Here is a 25,568-nt window from a genome sequence, read left to right on the forward strand (position 1 = left end):
ACGTCCGTTGAAATAATAAATAAATAAATAAATGTAAGTTAAGAAAAATAGGGACTTGATAAATGTGTTAAAATAATAGATAGGGGCACCTGGGTGGCTCAGTCAGCTGAGCGTCTGACTTCAGCCCAGGTCATGATCTCACAGTTTGTGGGTTCGAGCCCCGCATCGGGCTCTGTGCTGACGGCTCAGAGCCTGGAGCCTGCTTTGGATTCTGTGTCTCCCTCTCTCTCTGCCCCTCCCCAGCTCATGCTCGCACTCTGACTCTGTAAAAAATAAATAAACTTAAAAAAATTTTTTTTTAATTTAAAAATAATAAAATAATAAATATAAGTTAAGAAAAACACAGTTGTCTTGCTTAATTATGTTTGAAAGGGAACTTTCATGTTCAGTTTTTTTGTTTTGATCTGGTCCCAGCTCAGGTCTACTCTAGACCTGGTACATTTGAGAAGGTTTCGGTTCAGAGTGCTGAGAGATAAGATTCCTGCAGTTTAAGGGATTTTTTTTTCCAGCATCATTAAAAATCGGATTCTTATTCTAGGTGGTTATAAACTTTAGTAAATTTGCCTGCTGGGGAAAGACAGATGAAACAAATGGCCTTTTGCTTAAATGGCTTTTACCTGAATTTAATTTCATTCAGGCATAGCTTCAGTATAAAGTTGCTTTAGGATTCTCTTGATAAAAAGCGATGCGGAAGAAATGGTAGCAATCACAACGGGGAGGGGGTAGCAAATAGCTTTGGCCTTCTCTCTCCCTCTTTCTTTTTTTTTTTCTTACTGGTTCCAAGTTTTTATCTTCTCCGCATTTCTAAAGAGATGCTGAATTTTTTTTGCGCCTCTTGGACACGTTGAATGTGCTGCCATTGTTTCGTCCACCTTGTCACGCGTTGTTTGCAATTCCTATGATTAAATATGCAATTGAGACTTAAAGGTAATGAAGTGCAAGAAATCTTGCAATTATGGTGAAACCGCAATGCTGGTGACAGATTTAAATGTCAACACCTCCAGTCAGAATCCGAGTGAGATCTTCCTCTCTCTGCGCTAGTCTGGAAAACCCTTCGCTACAGGTTACGAGCCAGAATCAGATGAAATCAGAACTCAGTGTACTGATAGCAGTTCCTTTCAAACTTATAATGGATTTAGTCAGGGTAATTTTTGGAATGATCTGTAGGCTGCCAACGTATGAATGACGCAGTGCAAATGATATGACTTAGGCTTGTTTATCAATGTGTCAGAGCATCGACTCCTTGCATTGTAAATCTGACATTCATGGGCGAAATCTCTGCCATCCCCTAGGCTGCCTCGAGTTGCCACAACGTTATTGTGAAAAACACATTAATTTGTCTGCATGGAAAGGATTTAAGGGTTGCTGCATTCATTTTTTTTTTTTTTTTACCACAGTCTGAGTACTTAATCATATGGACATTGTTCAGCAAGAAAATGATCTCTTCCTGTCTACCCCATTAGCAACATCCTTTCAATCTTGAGAAATATAAATATTGCAGCATATTAATGAAAATGACATCCAACGCTGATATATTAGCGCTCAAAAAGTGTGATTAAGTATGCTGTTAATTAACTCTTTTTGCCAGAATAATTGCAAATGTGTTCTCATATTTTAGAGCTATTTAAACTGCCGGGAAAAGGTTAGTAGACTGGCCAGAGATAGTTGGATGTCAGACATCATTAGTTTAATTAAATTCCATTAACATAACAAAAACAGAGTTGGAGTCTTCAATTTTAGCAAGGATCTTAAGTGGGGAGAATTGTGATTACAATAGCAGTTGGGAGATAGGAAAATTCGTGTTGTTGAAACCCCAACCTCCATCACTTGCCCAGTGAACTTGCTGTCACCACTGTCCCATGTTCACAGACACCTACTAACATGCCGGGTTTATGCGTTGTTCTGGGTGCCGGAGATAGAGCTCTGAGTGAAACATTCAAGGTCCCTTCCCACATGGCATTTCCATCCTGGTGTGGGGTGACTATAACACAGATAAACAAGATGGTAATGGGTGGTGGTACATGCTATGAAGGGGAAAAGCAGGTGTGTGATAAAGAGGGTGTGGGAGGTGTGTTTATTCAAACTTTAGATTGGGTGGGTGGATACCCATTCTCTGAGGAGGTGACGTTTATGCTCAGACTCAAATATGAACTGAGTGAAGAGCTTTGCAGGAGAAAGGAATGGTTGGGAAAAGGCCCTGTGCCAGAGACAGGATTAGGGTTTGAGGAAGAGAAAGATCAGGCCAAAGACTGGAGACTGTTGACGGGTGGGTGTTGAGGGACGAGCTGGTCTGGAGACGAGGAGTCCGGGCATAGAGACTGTGATGAAGAGTTTGGATTTTGTTTCTAGAGCAATGGGAAGCCATTTCAGGGGAGGAATAAGATTTGGTTTATTTTTTTTTTTAAAGTGACTTTGTTGCTACTGTTTGGAGAAAGGACACAAAGAATCAAGAGGCCAAGTGGGAGGACCATTTAGGAAGCTAATGCATTGTCACAAGAGTCCATGATGTAAGCCCCAATGTAGAAATGCCCACTCCTAAGCTAAGCATGCTCATCATACTGGATGAAACTTATTATGGTGGGAGTTCTTCCAGTTCGGCCTCCACCTCATTTTCCAGCTTGGTTTGTGGCCACTTCTTACCACTGAAGTCAGTGAAGGCCACTCAGCACTCCCTGGTCCACTACATGTGTTTCTGTCCCTCACCTTTGCTCAGGTTATTGGTCCTGCTTGAAATATTCCACCTATCCATTTTCCAGGTCGTTCCCACCCTTCAGGTTGGAGTTTGACTCTGCTACCTCCATAAACTGCTGAGGGACCAGGCCAGCCTGCAACCTCAGATCAGAATCTGGAGCAGCCTTCAACAAAAGCCCTGGGATGCTTGTTCAAATTGTACATTTCTGCAGCTAACTCTGTATGTGCCGAACCAGGTATCTGGGTGGGGAGTAGGAATTCTTAAGTTAAATGTCCTAGGTGATTTAGGTATCCACAGAAGTTCTCGAACAAACTGTCTCATGCTTCTTGTATGTTGTTTTGCTGCATTGGTTGTTTCTGTGATTAATGTGTTTGCGTGGAAGAAGTTTATCTTCTTTGGGTTTAAAGCGATCTGGGTTTGTATCTCTGCTCTGCAGTTAGCAGCTGTGTGTTGCCAGGCAAGTCAGTGTCTCTGGGTAGGGATGGTGCCCTCCCCACTCTTGGACTTTTGAGATTAAATGGATTGGTGTATGTGAAGTGACTGGCAATGTATTTGTCACAGTAACACCAACAACACTGAATAATTAGTATACATGACATAGTGCCGGCAACGTTCTAGGCAGTATTTTAATGGCGTTATAGGAAGGAACTCATTTCATTCCTTGTGGTCAGCTGTATTGCTATCTATCTCCATCTTGCAGATGAGGAAACTGAGGCACAGAGAAGTCAAGTAACTATCCCAATTGCACAAAGCCAATAAATGATCAGAAATAACTGTAAACTGTAAATAACAGTAACTTCCCGTGTTCTCAGCTTGCTGTCCCACCCAGCTTTTACTAGGACACCAGAGAAATTCGGGTAGGGACTCCATACATGGAAGATTTTGTTTACTTGCTACAGTTTTTCATGAAGGTGAGAGAGCTGTTAGGATATGGATTCAATATATGGTAACTCAAGTTACAACTCTTAAGAGTTCCCCCCCTCCTCCTCCTCCTCCTCCTCCTCCTCCTCCTCCTCCTCCTCCTCCTCATCATCATCATACTACCCTTGAGGTTCTACCTTCCAAAGTTCTTACTTTCCAAAGAACCTCATGTGGTCATCTTACACATGAAAAGAGGTCAACAATATTTGTTGAAAAAGAGGATATGGATGTACCTGAGATATAGTACAGTCCCTGAGATGAGGAAGGTTCTCAGTGAACATATCCTGAGTGAATGAATGAAATTAGCCTTTTCTACCTGTTTACTCTGGGCCTTACTTAAGATGGCTTCATCTCTGATCTTGGGACCATCATCTATGGAATCAATGAGCTGGACATTGAATTGAACTTACCATCTTGTCCCCTAACCCCCATCCCCATCTCTCTCTCTCTCTCTCTCTCTCTCTCTCTCTCTCTTTCTCTTTCTCTCTCTCTCTCTCTCTGTCTCACACACACACACACGCACACGCACACGCACACACACACACACACAAAGTAACTTCTCATCCATCCCCCAATTTTTCATTTGCTAAATCCAAGCATTCAAATCCGGCATGCATTTTGAGAAGTAACAGGCTGTGTGGCAGTTGATTTTTATGAAGACACCAAGATGGCTTTAATTCTCTCTCTCACACTGAATATATCTACCAAGAAGAATTAATTTGTGTTGCTATGAAGTTCTGAAGTCCTGCCTAAAATATATCGCCTGTAGCAGATGGTGGCTGCTGTTTCTCTATAAAGAGAAATGGAATTTCTGACGTCCAGATGTATTTAATGGGAAATAATGGTTCTGAGATTTCCAGCAGCTTTGGTGTCTCTTTCGGTTATAAATGACATAAAGCTATCACGGATAAGCTTGAGTGAAAAGAGGCATTTATTGTAAGCATTCTGAGGTTATCTCCCACGATCTCAGGATAGGGATGGGGCTCCGGGTAAGGGGAATCAGAGACACATATGACAGTGGCATTGTTGTCTTGTTCTTTTGTGCTGCTTCTCTCTGCATTTACTTTAGTCTTCTGTCAGTGTCGCCTTTACTGGCATCCCTGGCCTTTTCCACGTGGCCTCTGGGAGCTTTCTCTGGCTTTAAAGCTTCTAGTCTAGAACACGTGCCCGGCTCCTTTTCTCAGTTCTAACTCTCCCCTTCCCAAGGAGGGCTCTGGTTTGTGGAATCTGGATCCAAAGCCCACCCCTGGACCTGCTAACTGGGGGATGGGTTAGTGTGGTGCTGCTGTTCTTGTGACAATCATCCAGCTGGTTTGAGGAGGAAATCGCTTCAGAAAGAGGTAAGGGGAAGGTTGCTGAAGGAGGCCAGAGCTGAAAAATGATGCGGGCAAATTAAACAGTTAAGTAGTTCCTAAAATCTACAAGGAAGACTGAATTTGTTTTCCCATAAGGGCCTGAAGTCATCCCAAAATGATGGCCTCTGGCAACTGAAGGCTGTTGTTTTCTCTATCAAGAGAAATGAGATACTTCTGTGCTGCAGATGTGTTTAATGGGAAATGTTAAGATGGAGATTTTAAAGGCTGGGATGCCAAAACCATTCTTTTGCTTTCAGAGAGTCCTTATTTCATGCAATAAAGAGCCATCTTGAGCCTCGATTTCCAGGACATAATAGCAACAACAACATCAAAAAGTAAACGGAGTGCTGATGATTTAACACATCTTGGGTATCTTATTATTTCATCTTTCCAACAGCCACTGGAGTATCATTATGCTTCCCATTACACAGAGGGGGAAACTGAGGCTCAGAGTGCTTACCTTGCTCAGAACAGGGTGCAGAGGAGCCAGGATTTGAAACTCAAATCTACATCAGAACTTTCCAGATAGTGTCCTGTGGAATAGGTTTATCTCTTGTGAGGACTGGGAAAGATCTAGGGTGACTAGAGCCCTTGGGGTGCTCAACACCAGCTACAACAGCCCCTGTAGGGCTCAAAATTCCCTTCAGTTTATGCCAACGTGCCACCTAAAGATGATCACCTTCTGTGTGTACCAAGATGTGCAGATGTTTGGAACACACTACTTTACCTCTGGTAAGATTGCATCCTTTTTGTTTTTTTAATTTTTCAGTTTCAAAGAAATGTCTTTTAAAAAAATAATTTTCCAAGTGCTAGGATTTAAATATTTAAATAGAGCTTTGGTTTGTGCCAGCCTGGTTAAGGGTATACAGACTACAGTTACTCTTGCCACATCAACACAACTGAAGCCACCATTTCTAAAGGCCTTAGTATGTGCTAGTCACTGAGTGAAGTCCTGACAGCCATGTTCACTTTCCCACATTCCTACGTTCTACTCATTCTCATCCAGTGCAACCTAACATTTACCTTCACCCCATTCGTGAAACGGCTCCTACAGCAGTGAGCCTCACACAGTAGAAAGCATCTGGTCATCAGATCCATGTGGGGTTAAGCAAAGGCTCGTGTGCTTTCTAATTAAGAAAAAGAATGGATCACTATGGAAGCAGTGGTGAGCACAGCAAATAGGACAAGTGAAAGGATGAAAAAAGATACAGGCTTTTGGAGAGAATGAGTAGGTCAGGGAGACAAACTCTCAAAAATTACAGTAACGTGGGGCGCCTGGGTGGCGCAGTCGGTTAAGCGTCCGACTTCAGCCAGGTCACGATCTCGCGGTCCGTGAGTTCGAGCCCCGCGTCGGGCTCTGGGCTGTTGGCTCAGAGCCTGGAGCCTGTTTCCGATTCTGTGTCTCCCTCTCTCTCTGCCCCTCGCCCGTTCATGCTCTGTCTCTCTCTGTCCCAAAAATAAATAAACGTTGAAAAAAAAAATTTAAAAAAAAATTACAGTAACGTGATGAAATACACAATCATAAAAGACACTCAGCAACTCCACACAGTGGCAGAACTCACATGTGAGGAAATAGAAATAATGGTTCAACTCAAAAGGGCTTATTAATGTAAATGTGTTTCAAACCATCGAATAAACAAAGAAGGGAATTACCTTCTTGAAATGAGAAGAGGAATGGCAGGCAATTTCCTTTTTCAGTGCTGATGAAACCTCTGGCATTGGGGAATGAATCAAGCCTTGGAAGTTTGTCCCCTTTGGGGGTGGTGGGTTGAGATGTCATGTATCACAAGGCTCGGTATGAAAGGTCTTCTGAAAAATATTGTCTTCCTTGACAAAAGGAAAAATAAACATGAGGAGAGTTCAATTATTGTCCCCTAGTACACTCCACTTTTGAACTTAGTCAAATGAGTTTTTGAAGCTTTGAGTTATGGTGGCCATCTTGTATGAATGAAGCAGCAAATCCAAGGCTAAAAACCCAAAACTCAGAGAACAGAGAGGAAGGAAGGAGAGATCATGAGTGCTTGAAGACATGTTTGGTCCTCCCTCTACCACAAACAAACCCTCCAACCACCTGGCTACAAATTTCTTGTTGCCGAAATAAATGACAGATGGAGAGGAGGAATGGAAAGTTGGTTGGATATCTTCTCTTATTTAGGAAGCTGTTGGGAGGGTCTTTGCAGTTTGGCAAAAGCATCATAGCTGAAACAAGTAAATTATTAAATAAGAAGAGGCAGGTATTTTAAAGATGAAAAATATTGAAAAAGGAAATTTTTTATAGTAGGAAATTCAAATAGTGCTAGGATTCATATTGCAGAGTATGTTAGTCCTCTGTAAATAGCTTCCAAGGAAAATCATCACCAGTAGTTTGGGTACATATACTTTCTTTTTCCCCCTTATAATTATTAACTTTTAAATTTCTTACAGTAATTGTAATACCCTGCTCATAATGTTTTACAACTTCATTTTTCACTTAATAGTGTGTGTGTCTTTGTCCAAACTGTATATCTTGCCCAACCTCTTTAATGGCTGTGTTCGATATTCTCTAGTTAATACCTCCTTCAGGGATGGTAATTGGCATGAGCAATTTAGACAGAAAATGTCCAAAATTTGTTTCTCAAGGAATCATTCTGTAAAATATCCCTAAAACAATGCAAAAATATATGTAGCCTAAAAGAATTGTTGTGACTTTGTGTTTACTGTAACAATAACACGTAAGAAGACTGAGTATGACTATTTTCGTTCTTGATCACATCTTTAAATTATGTGTTAATATTTTTCTTTTAAAAAAATGTTAATGTTTATTTATTTTTGAGAGAGAGAGAGAGAGAGACAGAGTGTGAGTAGGAGAGGGACAGAGAGAGATGGAGACACGAGTCGGCAGCAGGCTCTAGGCTCTGAGCTGTCAGCACAGAGCCCCACACGGGGCTTGAACTCACAAGTGGTGAGATCATGACCTGAGCTGAAGTTGGACGCTTAACCGACTGAGCCACCCAGGCGCCCCTGTTAACATTTTTCTGAGTGCAGTAGCATGCAAATAATTCCTTGCTTTAAGCCGACCTTTTTAGCTTTCTTTTTAAACACATATTCTGCTGTTGTCATTGCTGAGTGTTTTGTCACTTTGATAAGTAAATGCTTTCACCAAGAAAGTGATACAGAATACTGAATCACCTATACATCACTGTTTTTGCACCCTGTGATTTTTAGTGGGCTAATGGACTGGAAGGTTTTAATGAATGGAACATAGATGCAGAGATAGAAAAAGTTATTTGCTTTTCTCCCCGGAGTGATATGCCTTAATTATGCCCAACTCCTCAGGTTATTAGCTGTGTAACTACCTGTGGAAGAACTTATAATCACTCTATCGTATGAAACTAATGAATTTGCTTTTACAGATTGAATGTCATTTTATCATTATCCAGCCCAAAGTTGACTGGAATGGTAATGGTAATTTCATGGTGTTTGTTTAAATATTAAAATGCCTGTGATATTTTAAAAATAACTATTGACTTCTTGCTTTATGCCAAGCACTCTTCTAGGTTTTGAGGACCTATGACAGTGAAGAGAACAGAACAAAGTCTCTACCCTAAAAGAAGTTACATTCTAGTGACACAGGAGTTAAATGAAAATTCCATGTGAAACGCCCTACCTGAAACTTAGGGGGAAAATGGACGTGTTACACCCACCTGGACATGACTCAGTGGCTTATATTTTTATTGAAATGAGAATTATTTTACAAATAAATGAGAAAAATCAGTTGTATAGTCAAAATCCACAACTATTAGTTGAGTGATCAGTTGGGAAATTTAGAAACATTTCTAAAAATTTTTTTAACGTTTACTTATTTTCAAGAGAGAGACAGAGTGCAAGCAGGGGAGGGGCAGAGAGGGAGGGAGACACAGAATCTGAAGCAGGCTCCGGGCTGCAAGCTGTCAGCACAGAGCCCGACGCGGGGCTTGAACCCACGAACTGCAAGATCAAGACCTGAGCTGAAGTCGGACGCTCAACCGACTGAAACCCCTAGGAACATTTCTATAGACTAGTACTTGAAACTTCAGAAAGGAGAACTTGTAGTAGGATTATGTTGAAATTTATTTAAAATCTGCTTTTATGCATCCTCTTTTGCTGTGTAACAAACCACCCCAAAACTTAAAATAGCAATTTTCTCCCTCTGTGTTCTGTGGGCTGCCAATTATTGCTGGGCTCAGCTGGAACGGTTCTTCTCTGTTCCACATGGTGTTGGCTTGGCTCATTCAGCCATTTGCATTTAGTTGGCAGGTAAGCTGGGCGACTGTCTGCTTCCCGATGGCCTCATTCACATCCTGGCAGTTGGCTAGGGCTCCTTCATTCCCATCTGTGTTGCTTCTCCTAGGGGCTTTCTTGGGCTTGTTCACATGGCAACAGTATTCCAAGAAAATGAGAGCAGAAACTGGGAGTCGTCTTCTTGGAGCTCAGGCTCAGAAGTGAGGCAATTACATGTCAGCTATATTCTGTAAGTTGAAGCAAGTCGCGAGGCCAGCCATATTCAAGAGTGTGGGCAAATGGACTCCTTACCTTGATGAGAGTTGCTGCAAAGAATGTGTGGCCATTTTTCATATATCCCATTAAATTTTATTGTGTTACTTAGTACCAGTTGGTAGGAACTAAATATAAAATAGCACCTAAATCTGATCCTAATTTGGTATGGTTAACCTTTGCCTGAAAGTCAGATTGGAGTTCACCTACTTAGATGTCACCATCATGGAACAGGGGATAAATTCTCCATTCTCTTCAAGCCAGTTGAGCACAACTTCTTGGTGCTAATAAAACACCTTCTCTTTCTTCCCACATGAGTTCTGCTAGTCTGTTCTTGTCAGAAAGACACATGAGAAGCAGCTCACCGGGTGGCTAGGTTAATTTTTAATTGTCATGTTTATTCCAGTGAAAAATAGATTTGCCTGATGAGCTGAGAAAAATAAAAGCGGTATGAAAATAATAGATAGAAATGTTAGAGTGCCCAATTTACTCTCTTCGAAGATACACAGTTGTGTTGATGAGGGTTTGGGAAGTGGTACCTTATACCCTCATGGTGGAAGTATAAACTGACAGTGCCTTTTAGGAGAGCACTTTGGAGATTTCCTAGGACATCTAACCATATATCATATCTTAACAGTCGTTACCTGTTTTCCTCATATTGGGTATACCAAGGGATCATTTCCCAAAGTGTATTCCAAAGGACACTAATTCCAGTGGAGGAAAGTGAATGAGTGGCTCCAGTGAGAGGTTCATAGGCCAAACTAGTCTGGGCGATCCTTAATCTCTTGATCCTTCTTTGCCATTTGTACAACCTCTTAGCATTTTTAAAGCTCTGGGGAGCTGAGCAGTAGAACAATCCATGTAACTGTGCATCACAAAACATACTAAACTTTCCTAAATGATCTGGGAAACTGCTGTAGAAGGAATTGATACATCAAAATAATGACTAGACTAGAAGATCTCTGTTGGTCTATGACTATTTCCTTAGCCTGAGCTAGAATTTTGAAGCATTTTCCCTTTAGTTTCTACTGTTTAGGCCATTATTTTTTGTCACACATTTTAGTGGCTAAATTGTTATAGTTTGTAAATTCCAGGACAGTATACACTGGCATTTGTGTTGGGGAGTATTTCTTACTTTCGATGTAAATACTGAAGTTAATTCATTACAGTTGGGCCATGCAAATATCGTCTAAAATCTTGTATGGAGACAGTTACTTAGCTGTCCCCGTTGAGTTCTGCTGCATCTGTTTGTGGTTAAGTAGTTAATATGAGTTGTAAATGAAGAGTGTTCGAGTTGGGTAATTTGTCACCTAGTTAGGCATTTTAAAATACTAATTACAAAATCTAGCAACTGTGTCCAGTGATAGGGTACTTAATGGGAAACATGCCAAGCCATGTCTGGGAAGGTTGAGAGCTGCCTGAATGTTTTTGTTCCAGTCTTGAGAGATCAGTGGTCTAAAAATACCTGGCTGTTATGAACTATGTTTGTTTGTATGTGTGGAAAGTAATACCTTCATGGAAAGGGAGCTGTTCTTTGTGAGGCCTTAGGGGAAGGGAGGTGCTGCTTCTATAGCTCAGATTGCTCATATCTTTAAATGGGCCAAGCAAACAAAGGTCTTCCAAGGGATATTGTTGTATTGTGGCTCCTTAACTCTGAAGACCTCTTGCCAAAACCATAAGGCAGGTGGATGTTGCCTGTGTCAACACCGAACCCTGACCTTCAGTGGCATATTGTACCAAGTTGTTTGTAGTCTAACAAGATTTATAAAGTAAATGGAACTGAAAGGTGTAAGTGAACTTGGGAGTTTCACTGTGAGCAAAGTGTGCCATTAAGAATAGTTAATTAGAAATTTGCTACTAATTAATATTTGAGCCAAAAATATTTATGAGGTTGCCAATTACACCGTTTTTCCATCACTACAATTACTGTTTCTTTATACCCTAGCCCAGGGCTGAGAACTTATAGCTCAGGGTATTTGGTCAGTCACTTTGTGAATTAACAAAGCAACATCAGTTAGTACATATGGAGACTTCAGGTTGCAGAGTCCTGCTTCACCACCTGCTGGAAACAGTATTAGAGATTGATAAGGTTCCCATCAAACTTCTGAGCTCTGTCCTCTAAATATTTGCCACTTTGTTTTTCATTCTCTTATCCAAAGAGACAGTATATAGCAACATGATCGCTATTATAAGGAAACTTATGAAAGACTAAAATTTAGTTGGTGTCCCAATGAGCTCATCCATCCCGGTTCCCAGCCTTTGTTTGCTCTTGTCTGGTCAACTTCTCAACTCTGTAAGAAAGCTGATAGCAGTGCAAATAATTACTGTCCATAGAAGAGCTAGTTGCATTTGGTAGAATGCAATTGATCATTGCTCTGTGGATATTGACTGGTTTTTCCAGCTCCACAACAATTTGTAAATTCATTTCTGCTTTCCGTATCTGACTATGAACATGTGACACTTTGATTGTTTTTGTACCATTGTGAGAACCACTGGTTCTCTCCTTAATAAGTTAAATAACATCTTTGACACATGTTCATTTCTAAAATTTTTATTTTTATTTACTTTCGTTTATATTTTAGTTTGTTTCAGTGCAATATTGGTTTCAGAAGTAGAATTCAATGATTTAGCATTTACATGCAACACCCAATGCTCATCACAAGTGCCCTCCTTAATGCCCCTCCCCCATCCAGCCCCTCCCCCCCTCAACTCTCAGTTCTCTAGAGTTCTCTAGGCTCTAGAGACAAGAGTGTCTTGTGGCTTGTTTCCCTTTTTCATTTATTCATTGTGTGTCACGATTACATCCCCCTTTAAAGGTTTTCCTTGAGCACTAGCAGAAACTCTTGAGTCTTACTGTCTGGATTTAAAGCTAGTTTCCTGGGTCCACCATTCACTTAGATGGACTCAGTTACCTCGCTGCCATCTATCTGAATATGAGTCTCCATTTCTTCATTTGTAGAATGAAGGTAACTATAGTATCTAACTAGTAGCATTATTTTGTGGATTAAATGATATATATAAAGTGCTAGTACATAGTAAGCTCTGAAATCATAGGTGCTATTATTCTTTTTAATTTTCAATATTTATGGAGCTACAATCCTGCATTTGGCATCAGTCAGGGAACAAACTATACATGGTCTCTGGTCTCATGGCGCTTATGGTCTGTCGAGCACTCTGGGCAGTTTTCCACCTGCAAATCAATTTGAAATACCACTGTAAGCAAAGAAAAACTGCAATTCACACCCCTCAGTCTTAGTGTTTCTTTCTTGTAGAGAAGTGCTTAGCATGAGAACTATATTTAGATTTCTGCTAGCCTGCCTGTAAATTTATTTCCCAGTTAATAATCATGACCTATTCGAATTAAGTTCTCATAGATCTTAATCTCATTCTGCCCAGTGTTTTTGATAACAGGGTGGCTCTTCCTAAAAACCAAGATCAACTGTGTGTCCTTGGGAAAACATGATCAGCTCTGAAAGATCCAGTCCAGAGGACACTTGAAGGTTCAGGGGACACTGTGGTTCATTTTCAGAAGCGTCAGAATCGCCAGGGAGCTTGTTAGAAACACAGAAACTCAGGTGCTGGCCCAGACTTACCGAATCAGAATCTGCATTTTAACACGATCCCCAGGTGATCTGAATGTACATTAAAGTTTGGGAAGCGCTGCTTTAGAAGTCTTTCCTGATGACCTCTCCCCACCTCATCTCCAGCTATCTCTAGCTGGGTTAGCTGCCTGTTGTGTGCATCCGCTGGTGTACATCTCTCTCTTCCCTATCGCAGTCTCCGTGAGGTGGGGGGGGGGGGGGGGCGGAACTCTTCATTAATTTACCCTTAGCAATAAGCACTGTGGCAAATAGCGTGAGCTCTTAATAAATATTGACCGACTGAATGGCTTTGAATTTCCCAGCATCCTTAGCTCTATAGAACCCAACACTGAGCTGGATTTTTCCTACAGAGCAAGCAGATTCTCACGAAGCTCCTCAGAGACAGAGAGAGGGAATGTTGTAGCATGGGGACCTGATGAATTACCGTCTCTTTTGATGATTCATTAGCGAAAGCGGAAGACGTGAGGCACAGTGTTCCTGTGTTCCAGGTGGCAGCCTTGGGCAGGGCGAACACACAGCGTTTGAGTTCTCCAGGACCGAAGCTTGAACCTGGGGAAGGTTTCTGACCAGCTTTGTAACCCTGGCTGCATTTTTCTGAGCCTCAGTTTTTCCATCTGTAAAGTGGAGGTTGTAATAAAGTTATGTCTTCACTTAGATTCCCTGAAAGCAGAGCCTGAGACAAGGACTCGGGTGAGGGGTAGTTTATATGGGAGTGGGTGCTCGGTATTAGAAATGAGGTGTGAGAAAATAAGCAGAGGAGTAAGAAAAGCTGTATTAAGGGTCTTTGATCAAGGACCTCCTGAGAAGTATAGGGCATAGCTCCCAGAATTGTCCACAGGAAGGATGGGAGGCAAGGTCCCCCATTAGTTGAAAGATGTCGCCCGTAGCGTTAACTCTTTTGCCGAGGCTTGCGCTAAGCTGAGCAAACTCCCATAGGGCAGAAGCAGAAACCGTGGCGTGCTTGAGGTTGGCCTTTGTTGGTGCAAGATGAACTTGACTGGAGCCTGAATAGAACTGGCCGTTGCAGCTGCCTGTGAGCGCCAGCAATGTCTGTCACAGGTCGCCATGAGGATCCAATGAGATCAAGCTTCCAAAGCCAGGTATCTAGTAAGTGCCCCCCAGATGCCAGCAGCATGCCTGCTCAGTGCTGCTTTGGCAGCTTCAGTTCCGCTGCCTCGCTTTTGAGAAACACAAACAAATCTGCCGACTCTTTCTCATCATCGCTCCTCTCTCCTTTTTCTTCCTTTCTCTTCATGTTCTCCAAAATAAGGATATTTTTCACTGGGGTCTCAATAAGAAGCAGGCCAGGGGCATTTGGGCGGCTGAGTCATTTGAGCATCCAACTCTTGATTTGGGCTCCGGTCATGATCTCACGATTTGTGGGTTTGAGCCCTGCATTAGGCTCCATGCTGAGCCTGGAGGCTGCTTGGGATTCTCTCTGTCTCTGTCTCTGTCTCTTTCTTTGCCTCTTCCTTGCTTTTGCATTCTCTCTAAATAAATAAATATTAAAAAAAAATACAAGCAGGCCTGATCAGCTTTGGGAAATGTGGTCAAAATGCAGAGAATAAATGGTTATAGAGCTTTTCCTTCCCTCCCTGTAACCTACCATTTTAACCTCAATGCCAAGAAAAAAATGGAATCAATATAGATACAGATATAATATGTGTGTGTGTGTGTGTGTGTGTGTGTGTGTATATGTGTATATATATATATATACACACACACACACATACATACATACAAAGAAGTCTTTTTTTTTTTCCTTCCATAGGTACCTAGTAAGAATGGAAACTATAAATAATTGTTGTCAGGGGCAATGTGTATTCCCAGATTTTGTTCTGTGAATTGAAACTGATCTTGCTGTTATAAATGCATCACGATGATTGCCCTGATTTAGCCTGGCAGTTATAGTTCCAGCTCAGAGCCAAATACCTCCTAGCCAAGACCCAATGAGCTCGCCAAATTATTTCACCTTTTATTGTCAGAACTCATTGGCCCTTCTTACGTTGTTGTGCTTTCCTGTAATGTTTTAGGTATATTAACCATAAATCCTGGTATCATTTATCTACAGAAAAATTGAAGTCAGGAAGTCATGGAATAGTCATTCATCATGGGCTTTGGCTCAGTGACTTGAAACTGAAAGTATACGAACAACAAAAGCACTGATTGTATAGAGGTGGCCAGATGCCTGGAGGTTAAGTGAAACTGAATTAAAGAAAAAAGAAGTCCTACCTAATCTTTGCAGGACTTCAGCAAAGATTCTAAGCTTTCCAAAAGAAGCCTCTTCTCTATCAAGACTTCTAGTTTGGAAAGTACATTTTGGATGCTTTTTTTTTTTTTATGACCTATTAATCTACTAAATTATATTCGTTTAACAATCAGAAGGCAGTGTTTAATGACAATCAAACCATTGCCTTCTCGGATAGAGTTACATTAATTTATGATTTCCACAAATGTGTTCTCATACTAGTAATTGGTGTTTTGAGAGTGGGGTTGTTGAACTAGTGGATGAGACATAAACCTGGAATTGGTGGCAAACTTACTATTTCTAGATAGAGCCACCTTGCAAAGGAACCCAGCATAAGCAAAGCAGAGCCTTAAGATAGATGATACTTGATGACAATAGTTAAGCTTCTGGATACAACCATGCCTGAAGCTGACTATTTCTTGTGCAATGAGCCCATATATTCCAGTCATATTGCTTTGGCCACTTTTTTTTTTTTTTTTTTTTTGGCCATTTTAAGCTAGTTTTCTTTTTTCTTTCTTTAATGTTTGTTTGTTTATTTATTTTTAAATGTTTATTTATTTAGAGAGAGAGACAGAGAGCGTGAGTAGAAGAGGGACAGAGAGAGACACACACAGAATCCAAAGCAGGCTTCAGGCTCTGAGCTGTAAACACAGAGCCTTATGTGGGGCTCGAACCCACGAACTGCAAGATCATGACCTGAGCTGAAGTCGGACGCTTAACTGACTGAGCCACCCAGGTACCCCAATTAAGCTAGATTTCTGTTTCTTGCCATCAAGAGCCCTTCTTAATAAATTTTTCCAACACATTATTTGTCATTGTCATTCTAAACACGTAAGTTATCGAATTCAGCCTGAAAAGTCAAATATCTAAGGAAAAAAAGTGTTGCACATGTACTGCCATCATTTAAAAAAAATCCACCTGACCTTTTAATTAAATAATATTTAATATTTAAAATAACATTGCATGCTTTGCATGATTATGTCATACAATAATTACTTAATATTACTTAATAATATTACTTAATAAGACTGGTGTTTTGTCAGTTTATTTAACGTTCTAATTATCCCTCCCTGCCTCTTTTCCTCAGACCCTGCCATACTGCAGAAAAGATGTAAGGTAAAGGGTGAGGAAGAATACAAGAGAGTAAAACCACAAAGTCTGTGATAGAGATGAAGCCAGGAAAAAAAAAGTCCTAAAACATATTGATTTATGTACAACAATTATTATTATTGAGCTCTACACTTACAACAGATTTGGAGCTGAGGTACAAATCTGGCTCTGAGCTTCCAGCAGGTAATGAAAAAATGGAAACGAATCACCTTAATATAAAAATTATCCAGTGCTCAGAAATGTTTACATCTCTTTTGATAGTAAGAGAATACAGAAAATTTCATGCACACACCCGTGTTCTCATAAAAAAAGAGAATATATTCTACATCCAACTCAGTATTACCACTTAGGGTGGGCACAGAGCACAAGAAAGGAAATAATCGGAGGTGCCGAGGTCACTCAGCCCCAGCCTATGCTGACTTGATTCAGGAGGTCTTGAAAAACATTGGACGAGCAGATGGACCGACTGTGATTCGATCGCATTTTTGCTGACTGTCACGATTCTTATCACATTTTTAATAAATAGGTTTAAAATAGACTGTGATCCACATTTCTTTAGAACCTTGAGTATACCTATTCTATATAGATACCTATCTTCAGAAATTCTAGCAAAGGCACTGCGGTTGTAAAACATGCTAAAAAGTTGTCATGGGAATCTTAATGTCCCTGGGGGCGAAAACCAACATCTGTAGCCTGTCTGGGTGCTTCTGAAGTCATCTCTACAAAGGGAAAACTGGAAAATAATCCCCTCTCAGCAGGATGATTTACATTTTGCAGATGCTGTTCAGGAAAAGGCCACTGAGCAAAGAGACACAAGGTCAAGTGAGAGCAGAACTGAGAGATGGAATCTGGGTATCCAAATATACCAAGCATCTTTTAATTCATCACTTCTTTTTTTTTCTCTGAAAACTGAGAAAGAAAGCCTGAGTGTTTGTGAACAGCCTTTTGCATGACCCTCTTCGATAGAGCCTGCCTTCTGGTAGTTTGCACGTATTTGTTCTAGTTATGTTTCTCGTGTACTCTGCTAAGTCCCTCAGGAGAGAGAAGAACGGGAGACCAGGTGGTGTGTGATCTCAGGGGTTGATAGGGAGAAACTATTAAGCAGTGGTATGTAGGCAGAAAGCATCTTCTGTACAAGGGAATGTTGTGGGTTGGTGCAGCTTTGTTCTGTAGTTGATACCTTAACCAAGATCGGTTTACAGAACGCTTTCAGGGGTTGTGGGTGTGCTCAGTTAGAGGACTAGCTGTGTGGGGTTGGTTTAATTGACTCCGACAAGTGGAAGTTGGAATTGGATGACAGGTTGAATATTAGTTCGGTAGCCTGTGATCCTGCGGTGAAGCATGTTCATGCTGTTAAGGATCATGTTTTGTTTTGTTTTATTTTGTTTTGAGAGAGAGAAGGAGAGAGAGAGTGTGAACAGGGAGGGGCAGAGAGAGAGGGAGAGAGAGAATCCCAAGCAGGCTCTGTGCTGTCAGCGTGCTGCGCCATGCAGGGCTCGAACTCACAAACCGTGAGATCACGACCTGAGCTGAAACCAAGAGTTGGATGCTTAACCGACTGAGCCACCCAGGTGCCCCAAGGGTCATGTTTTGAGAAGGCAACGTCTTCACTCTGATCTAAATACAAGATTAAGATGTTTCAAAGATTTTATTTCACTTATTTATTAATGGCAATCAGTTACAAGTCATTCAGTGGAGGATCCAAAGAAGAGGCAAATACACGGTCCTTCAGAAATGCTGAAATGAATTTGCTTGATGGATGCAAAACTGGTCAGTATCCATAGAACAATTGTTGACTACCTGTCACCAGACACAACTGACGTTTCTATGGACTAGAATCATTTAAGTTACTTTCAATTTTTAGCTCAAAGACGATAAAAGGTGGAGATAACCCACATGTGTGACATAGATAGGGCACCCACTAATCTGTTTTTGTTCCTACTTAAAAATCTTTTGCTTTTCTTGACAGTGCCTCAGCCTGTCACGCATCTTTTGTGGGGAATGTTGGCTGGCTCTCCTATTCAGCATAAATCCTAGTTCCTTAGCATGGCCACGAAACACTTATGATGTGCATCCTTCCTATCTCCCTGATTTTATCGCCAGTATTTTCCCTCTTCATACTGTCACCCCCCCAACTTTGCTTTTCTTTTTCTTGAATATGTCAGAAACCTCCCAAAGTAGAGCATTTGTTTTCCCAGCTTTACTGAGATATAATTGACATATAACATTGTGTAAATTTAAGTTGTATGTTGACACATGTATATATATTGTTAAATATTCACCACAGTAGAGTTAGTTAACACTTCCGTCGTGTGTGTGTGTGTGTGTGTGTGTGTGTGTGTGTGTGTGTGTGTGTGTGTAAATCCACTCTTCAGGGAATTTGAAATAAATGAGTATTGTTAACTGCAGTCATCGTGCTGTATGTTATATCCCCAGAACTCATTCAGCTTATAACTGAAAGTTTGTACACTTTGATCGGCATCTGCCCACCTTCCCCACCCTCCAAGCCCCTGGCAACCACCATTCTACTCTGTTTCTATGACTTTGGCCTTTTAAGATTCCGCATACAAGTGGGATCATACAGTCTCTGTTTTGTTTGTCTCACTTAGCATAAGGCCCCCAGAGTCCATCCACGTTGGATTTCCAGGAAAGATTTCCTTGTTTCTCAAGGCTAAATAGTATTCCATTGTATTTATATAGACATATATACCACATCTTCCTTATCCATTTATCTGTCAAAGGACACTCAGGTTGTTTCTATCTGTTGTCCATTGTGACTAATACAGCAGTGAACATGGGGGTGCAGATACCTCTTTGAGATCCTGATTGAATTTTTTTTTGAATGTGTTCCCAAATGTATCCTGTTTCCCATAGTGGCTGCACATATTTGTATTCCCTCCAGCAGTACACCGGGGTTTCCTTTTCTGCACACCCTCACCAGCCCTTGGTATCTCTTGTCTTTTTGGTAGTTGCCATTTTAACAGGTGTGAGGTGATATCTCATTGTGGTTTGGGTTTGCATTTTCCTGATGATGAGTGATGTTGAGCATCTTTTCATATACTTGTTGCCCATTTGTATGTATATTTTGGAAGAATTTCTATTCAGGTCCTCTGTTTTCAGTCGATCTATCTATGTATCTATGTATCTATGTATCTATGTATCTATCTATCTATCTATCTATCTATCTATCTATCTATCTATCTTTGTACCTACCTATTTATGTACTTATCTATCCTATTTATTTAGCTATTCAGTAGTATGAGTTTCTTATATATATTTTGGATATTAACCTCTTATACCATAGATGGCTTGAAAATATTTTTTTTTCTCATTTCATAGGTTGCCTTTTCATTTTGTTAATTGTTTCTATTTCTGTGCAGACGCTTCTTAATTTGAAGCTGAATTTGTTTATTTTTGCGTTTGTTGCTTATGGTTTTGGTGTCAGATCCAAAAAACTGTGGCTGAGACCAATGTCAAAGAGCTTTTTTCCTGTGTTTTCTTCTAAGAATTTTACAGTTTCAGGTCTTAGGTTTAAGTCTTTAATTCATTTTGTGTTAATTTTTGTGAATGGTTAGGATAGGGTTCCAGTTTCATTCTTCTGCCTGTAATTGTACAGTTTTCCTAACACTATTTATTGGAGAGAGGAACCTTGTCCCATTGAGTATTCTTGGGTTTCTTGTCAAATATCAGTCGACTGTACGTGCATGGGTTTATTTCTGAGCTCTTGATTCTGTTCCGTTGGCCTCTGTGTCTCTTTTTTTGCCAGCACCATACTGTATTGATTACTGTAGCTTTGTAATATAGTTTGAAATCAAGAATTGTGATGCCTCCAGTTTTGTTCTTCTCTCTATGGATTGCTTTGGCTATTCAGGCTCTTTTGTGGTTTCATAGGAATTTCAGGATTGTTTTTTCTATTTCTGTGAAAAATGCCATTGGAATATTGGTAAGAATTGCATTAAATCTACAGACAACTCTGGGTAGCATGAAGCTTTTAATTCTTCCTATCCGTGAACACAAGATATCTTTCCATTTATTTGTGTTTTCTTCTGTTTCTTTAATCAGACTCTTACAGATTTCAGCATAAGATCTTTTACCTCCTTGATTAATTTTTTTCCTAAGTATTTTATTGGTTTTAAGGCCACTGTAAGTGGAATTGTTTTCTATCTTTTTCACATATTTTGTTGTTAGTGTATAGAAATACAACTGATTTCTGTATAGTGATTTTATATCTTGCGACTTAACTGAGTTTCTTAATTAGTTCTACAGTTTTGTTTTTTTTTTTTGGTGGAGTTTTAAGGCTATTCTATATATAAAATCATATCGTCTGCAAATAGGGACAGTTTTATTTCTTCTTATCCAATCTGGATGCCTTTTTTTCCCCCCTTCCTTGCCTAATGGGCCAGGCATTGTTCTGAGAGTAGGGACACTGCTGTGAACAAATGAAGTTTTTTTCAGAATTACAGCTTTTATGAGTATTAGGATAAGTTGGTTTGGACAATAATACTTATTAAAAGGTTTTGAAGAGGGGCTACACTTTGTTGAAAAACTTAAAGAGGATATGAGACAAAGTTTTGCAATTTAATATTTGGGAATAATATTTTCAATCCAAGCCTAAACAAGGGATGTGAAAAGGAAGAAGAGCAGAGGGAACTCGAGAGCAGAAATATGTTGGATTAAAGTAGATCTTGGCTCTGTAAGCTGAAATCAAATATAATGTTTTTAAAAAGGTATTTCAGGTAAAAGTGAACTTTGAGAATTGAAATATCTGAATTGTATTCTCTCTCCTGTTTGTGGACACTTTTAACTCCATAATGGTGGTTGGTCTGATGGGACGCAAAAACTCATTTTAACTTACAGAAAGTCAACTTTATAAACACAAGTTTTACTAGATTTCCTTATGAGGATGGCTAAGAATAAATTGCATCCGTTGATTCTTTTTCTTGGCACCTGTTTAGACAGACATACGTGTTTTGTCACCACCGTGAGATATTACCGAATGCCAGTCGGAATGGCAAGTATCAACAAGACAGGAAACAACAAGTGCTGGTGAGGATGTGGAGACAAGGGAACCCTCGTGTGCTGTTGGGCGGAATGTAAATTGGTGCAGCCACTTTGGAAAACAGTATGGTTCCTCAGAAAATTAAAAATAGTTAACTTATGATCCAGCAACTCCACTTCATGGCATTGACTTGAAGGAAAAAAAAAAAAAAGCCACTAATTCAGAAAGACATATGTGGGCACCTGGGTGGCTCATTAGGTTAAGCGTCCAACTCTTTATTATTTTTTTTAATGTTTATTTATTTATTTATTTAGAGAGACAGAGAGTGTGAGTGGAGGAGGGACAGAAAGAGAGACACAGAATCCGAAGCAGGCTCCAGACTCTGAGCTGTCAGCACAGAGCCCTACGGGAGGTTCGAACTCATGAGCCATGAGATCATGATCTGAGCTGAAGTTGGGTACCCAGCTGCCCCAGCATCCAACTCTTGATTTTAGCTCAAGTTATGATCTCACGCTTACTGAGTTTGAGCCCCAGGTTGGGATCTGCACTGACAGTATGGAGTCTACTTGGGATTCTCTCTCTGCACCTCCCCTCTCAAAATAAATAAATAAATTTAAAAAAAAAGACATATGTACTCCTATGTTCGTGGCAGCATCATTTACAACAGCCAAGATATGGAAGCAACCTAAACCTCCATTTGTCCATTTAGATGGACAACGATGTGATATAGGTATATATGTATCATATATAAATATATATATACACATAATATATATACATATATATATATGATTTTATATATATATATAAGTAAATGGATATATAATTATTCAGCCATAAAGAAGAATGAAATCGTGCCACTTGGGGCAACATGGATGGACCACGCAATGTGAAATAAACCAGATAAAGAAAGCCAAATACCGCATGATTTTGTTTACATGTGGAATCTAAAAGAACAAAACAAAAGAAATGAACAAAGAAAACAAAACAGAAACAGAATGATAGATACAATTAACAAACTGGTGGTTGCCAGAGGGAAGGGGGGAGGGAATGGATGAAACAGGTGAAGGGGGTTAAGAGGTATAATATTTAGTTATAAAATAAATAAGACATGGGGAGGTAATATATAGCATAGAGAATATAGTCAACAATATTGTAGTAAACTTGTGTGGTGACACATGGTAACTAGGCTTATTGTGGTCACCATTCTGTAATCATATAAATACTGAGTCACTGTGTTATACACCTGAAACTAATACAACATTGTATGCCAGTTATTCTTCGGTTTAAAAAGTTTTGACAATGAGAACATATTCACTCAATTAGTTTCTAGTTCTGTAGGACATTTTTTTCCTCCAAGAGAAAATGTATACATACACTCAGTATGGATCTACTATGACAAATTAGCATTTATCCTTTGTTCACAGCTCACAAAGGAAAAATGTAATCAGGTATTAACCATACTTGTTCTTCCAATGGAGTATAATTTTAATGTCTTGCAACTTGAAGACTTAAAAAAGAAATCACACCAAAGCAAATCATTCCTTTCAAGATCCAGTAATAGAACTTGCCAGGAAGGTCAAAATTATCTAGGAAAGAGAGAGCTAATTCGTGTGTGTAAACGAAAAGTGGGCTGTGGGTTAATACTTAGGCTTAGTGAAATATTGACTTCTCACTCCCAGGTTTTTACAGATTATTAAATCAGCCTAGAGAATTATTTATTTTGCTCAAACTGTGCTTGAGAAGCAACATAACAGCCAATCCAAGTCTAACTTTACAGTATCAGTTGAGTCTATAGTTTTTGGTTTGACTGTCTTGAAATGCCTGGAAAACAACATTCTTAAGGATTGTAGGGATTATAGCTACTGTAGAGTTAGTAGTAAGAATTTGGCTCCTGTCAAATAGGGAGTGAGGGCGTGTGCCTCTCTTCTGAGATGCTTACAGTGTATCAGTTATCTTTGGCTACCTAACAGACTACTGCAAAAACAGTGCCTTCAAACAACAACAAACATTTCTTATCTCACATGGTTTCTTGAGTCTGGAATGCAGGAGCAGCTCAACTGGATGCTTCTGGTGTCTCTCGAGATTGCACTTAAGATTCAGCTGGGGCTGCATCCTCTGAAGGCTTCAGCTAGGCCAGAGGATACACTTCCAAGATGGCATACTCCCGTGTGGCTGGTTGTTGACAGGCAGCCTGTGTTCCTCAACACAAAGATCTCTCCACAGGCCGCTTAAGTATTCTTGTGGTATAGCTGGCTTTCCCCAGAGCCAGTGGTCCAAGAAAGTAAAATGGTATACACAGTGTTTCTTATGGCCTAGCTTTGGAAATCCCACTCTGTCTTTTCTACAGTATCCTGGTCAGCCCCCTATTCAGTGTGAGAGGGTGTGACATAATTAGAAGGCAGGCATCACTGAGGACCATCTTGGAGGCTGGCTATCACAAGTTTCTTGCGAAATTAGTTATAAGGCATAGGCCAATTCTTAGGAGGATGATGACATTGGTAATCAATCAATCAATCAATCAATCAATCAATCAATCAATCAATCCTAGAGGAAATATGGTATCTAAGTGTTATGAGTAAACTGGTTACCATCAGATAAGCTTTTAATTGACCTTGAAATGCACCAATGCTAGATGTAATAGAAGCAATTACTGGTTATAAATAATCAGTGTGCTGGCTCAGAAAAAAACACGTATCTAATTCTGACAGAGAGAATAAAACAGAAACAAGCACTCTAGTTTTCTCTGGAATGCTTTGGCAAATGAGTACTTTTCTGCATTTTCAATTGGTGAGCCTCCAAGAAGCCATTCAATTTTCTAGGGAGATGGCAGATGACTGCTACAGTCTAATTCTCAACATTGTTGTTTGTTACTGGACTGTCTAAAACTTTCCCTGCATTTAACATTCGGAAATATATTTTCTGAAGCATTTAACATGAGGTTTGTTGAATTATCTGCAGGGAATTTGTGTATTCTGTACATGGAACTGCTAGGTGTGGGTATAATCCAAAGATACAGTTATTCGTGGACCATTAATCTTTCTATTTGCTGCTGTAATAAATTCTCTAGTTTACCTTATATTAGATTAATTAAACCTAGAGTCATAAGACTTTGTTTCAAATTGAACAATCTTGGACAAATCATTTAAAGTTTTCCAAGTCGGTGTTCTCATATGTGATGTCCATTCACTTACAGGCATCCCACAAATATTTGCTGGTGCCCCGGGCCTCCTGTTCCAGAAGCAGAGGAAGCAGAGATGTCTGAGTGAGACAAGGTCTCCTCTCTTACGGCCTTTACGTTTTCGCGGGGGACCCAGAAAATAAAGACAGACATGCCACATAATGGATGGTGGTGATGCTAGGAGGTAAGATTAGCAGCGTCACAGGAAGTGCAATTTGCAGTCAGGCTGCCCTGTTGAGAGCAGGGATCTGAGGAAAGGAAGGCACTGGGGGAAGAGAACTGAAGGCAGACGGACAGTAGGTGCAAACTCCTGTGGCGGGAGTGTCCTTGATGTGTTTGAGGAACAGAAGGACCACAGCACGACTTGAATTGAACGGGTGATGGGAGCGGAAATAGCAAAGGGAAATGAGGGTGGGATCCTGAGGGCTCTTTTCTGTTTCACCATGAGGATTTTGAACTTTTTTATGAGGGATGTGAGAAGCCCCTGGAGGACTTTGAGCAGAGACGTGACATAATCTGATTTAGGTCTTAAAGGGGTCACTGAGGACGCCAGGTGAAGAGTGGGTACTCGGGAATCCAGCAGGGATGAGTTCAGCCCAGCAGTAGGTGGGACGATATTCCTGCATTAGCCCAGGGGAAAGAAGATGGTGACGACGTGTGGGGGTTGCTGGCGGAGAAAAATGTTTGCGGTGTATACCTTTTCAGGGCAGTGCCTTCTTGTCTCCCAGATTTGTCAGGACCATTAAATGGGATCAGGCACGCGAGACCATACCTTGGGCTCTGTGCTGTGAGAAGAGCCGTCTTATATGCCTACTTACTTGGTGTTGCCTCAGCTCCTTACAATGCTCATTTAGTCTTTACAAAAATAGTTTTATGAACTATTAATATATATTCACCTTAAGGGGTGCCTGGGTGGCTCAGTCGGTTGAGAGTCCTACTCTTGATTTT

General features: G+C 40.4%; 1 long non-coding RNA gene across 1 annotated transcript in view; it reads left to right on the forward strand.

The window, feature by feature from the left end:
* Nucleotides 1-24,796, forward strand: part of LOC147582824 (uncharacterized) — a 50,447-nt gene extending 25,651 nt beyond the window's left edge. The window contains exon 3 of the long non-coding RNA XR_015248796.1: nt 24,636-24,796. This is a non-coding gene — a long non-coding RNA (uncharacterized LOC147582824). The remainder of the gene's footprint in view (nt 1-24,635) is intronic.
* Nucleotides 24,797-25,568: the final 772 nt, after the last annotated feature.

This window comes from Puma concolor, chromosome A3, assembly GCF_028749965.1.
Source record: "Puma concolor isolate L17-30 chromosome A3, mPumCon1.1.hap2, whole genome shotgun sequence".
Taxonomy (NCBI): domain Eukaryota; kingdom Metazoa; phylum Chordata; class Mammalia; order Carnivora; family Felidae; genus Puma; species Puma concolor.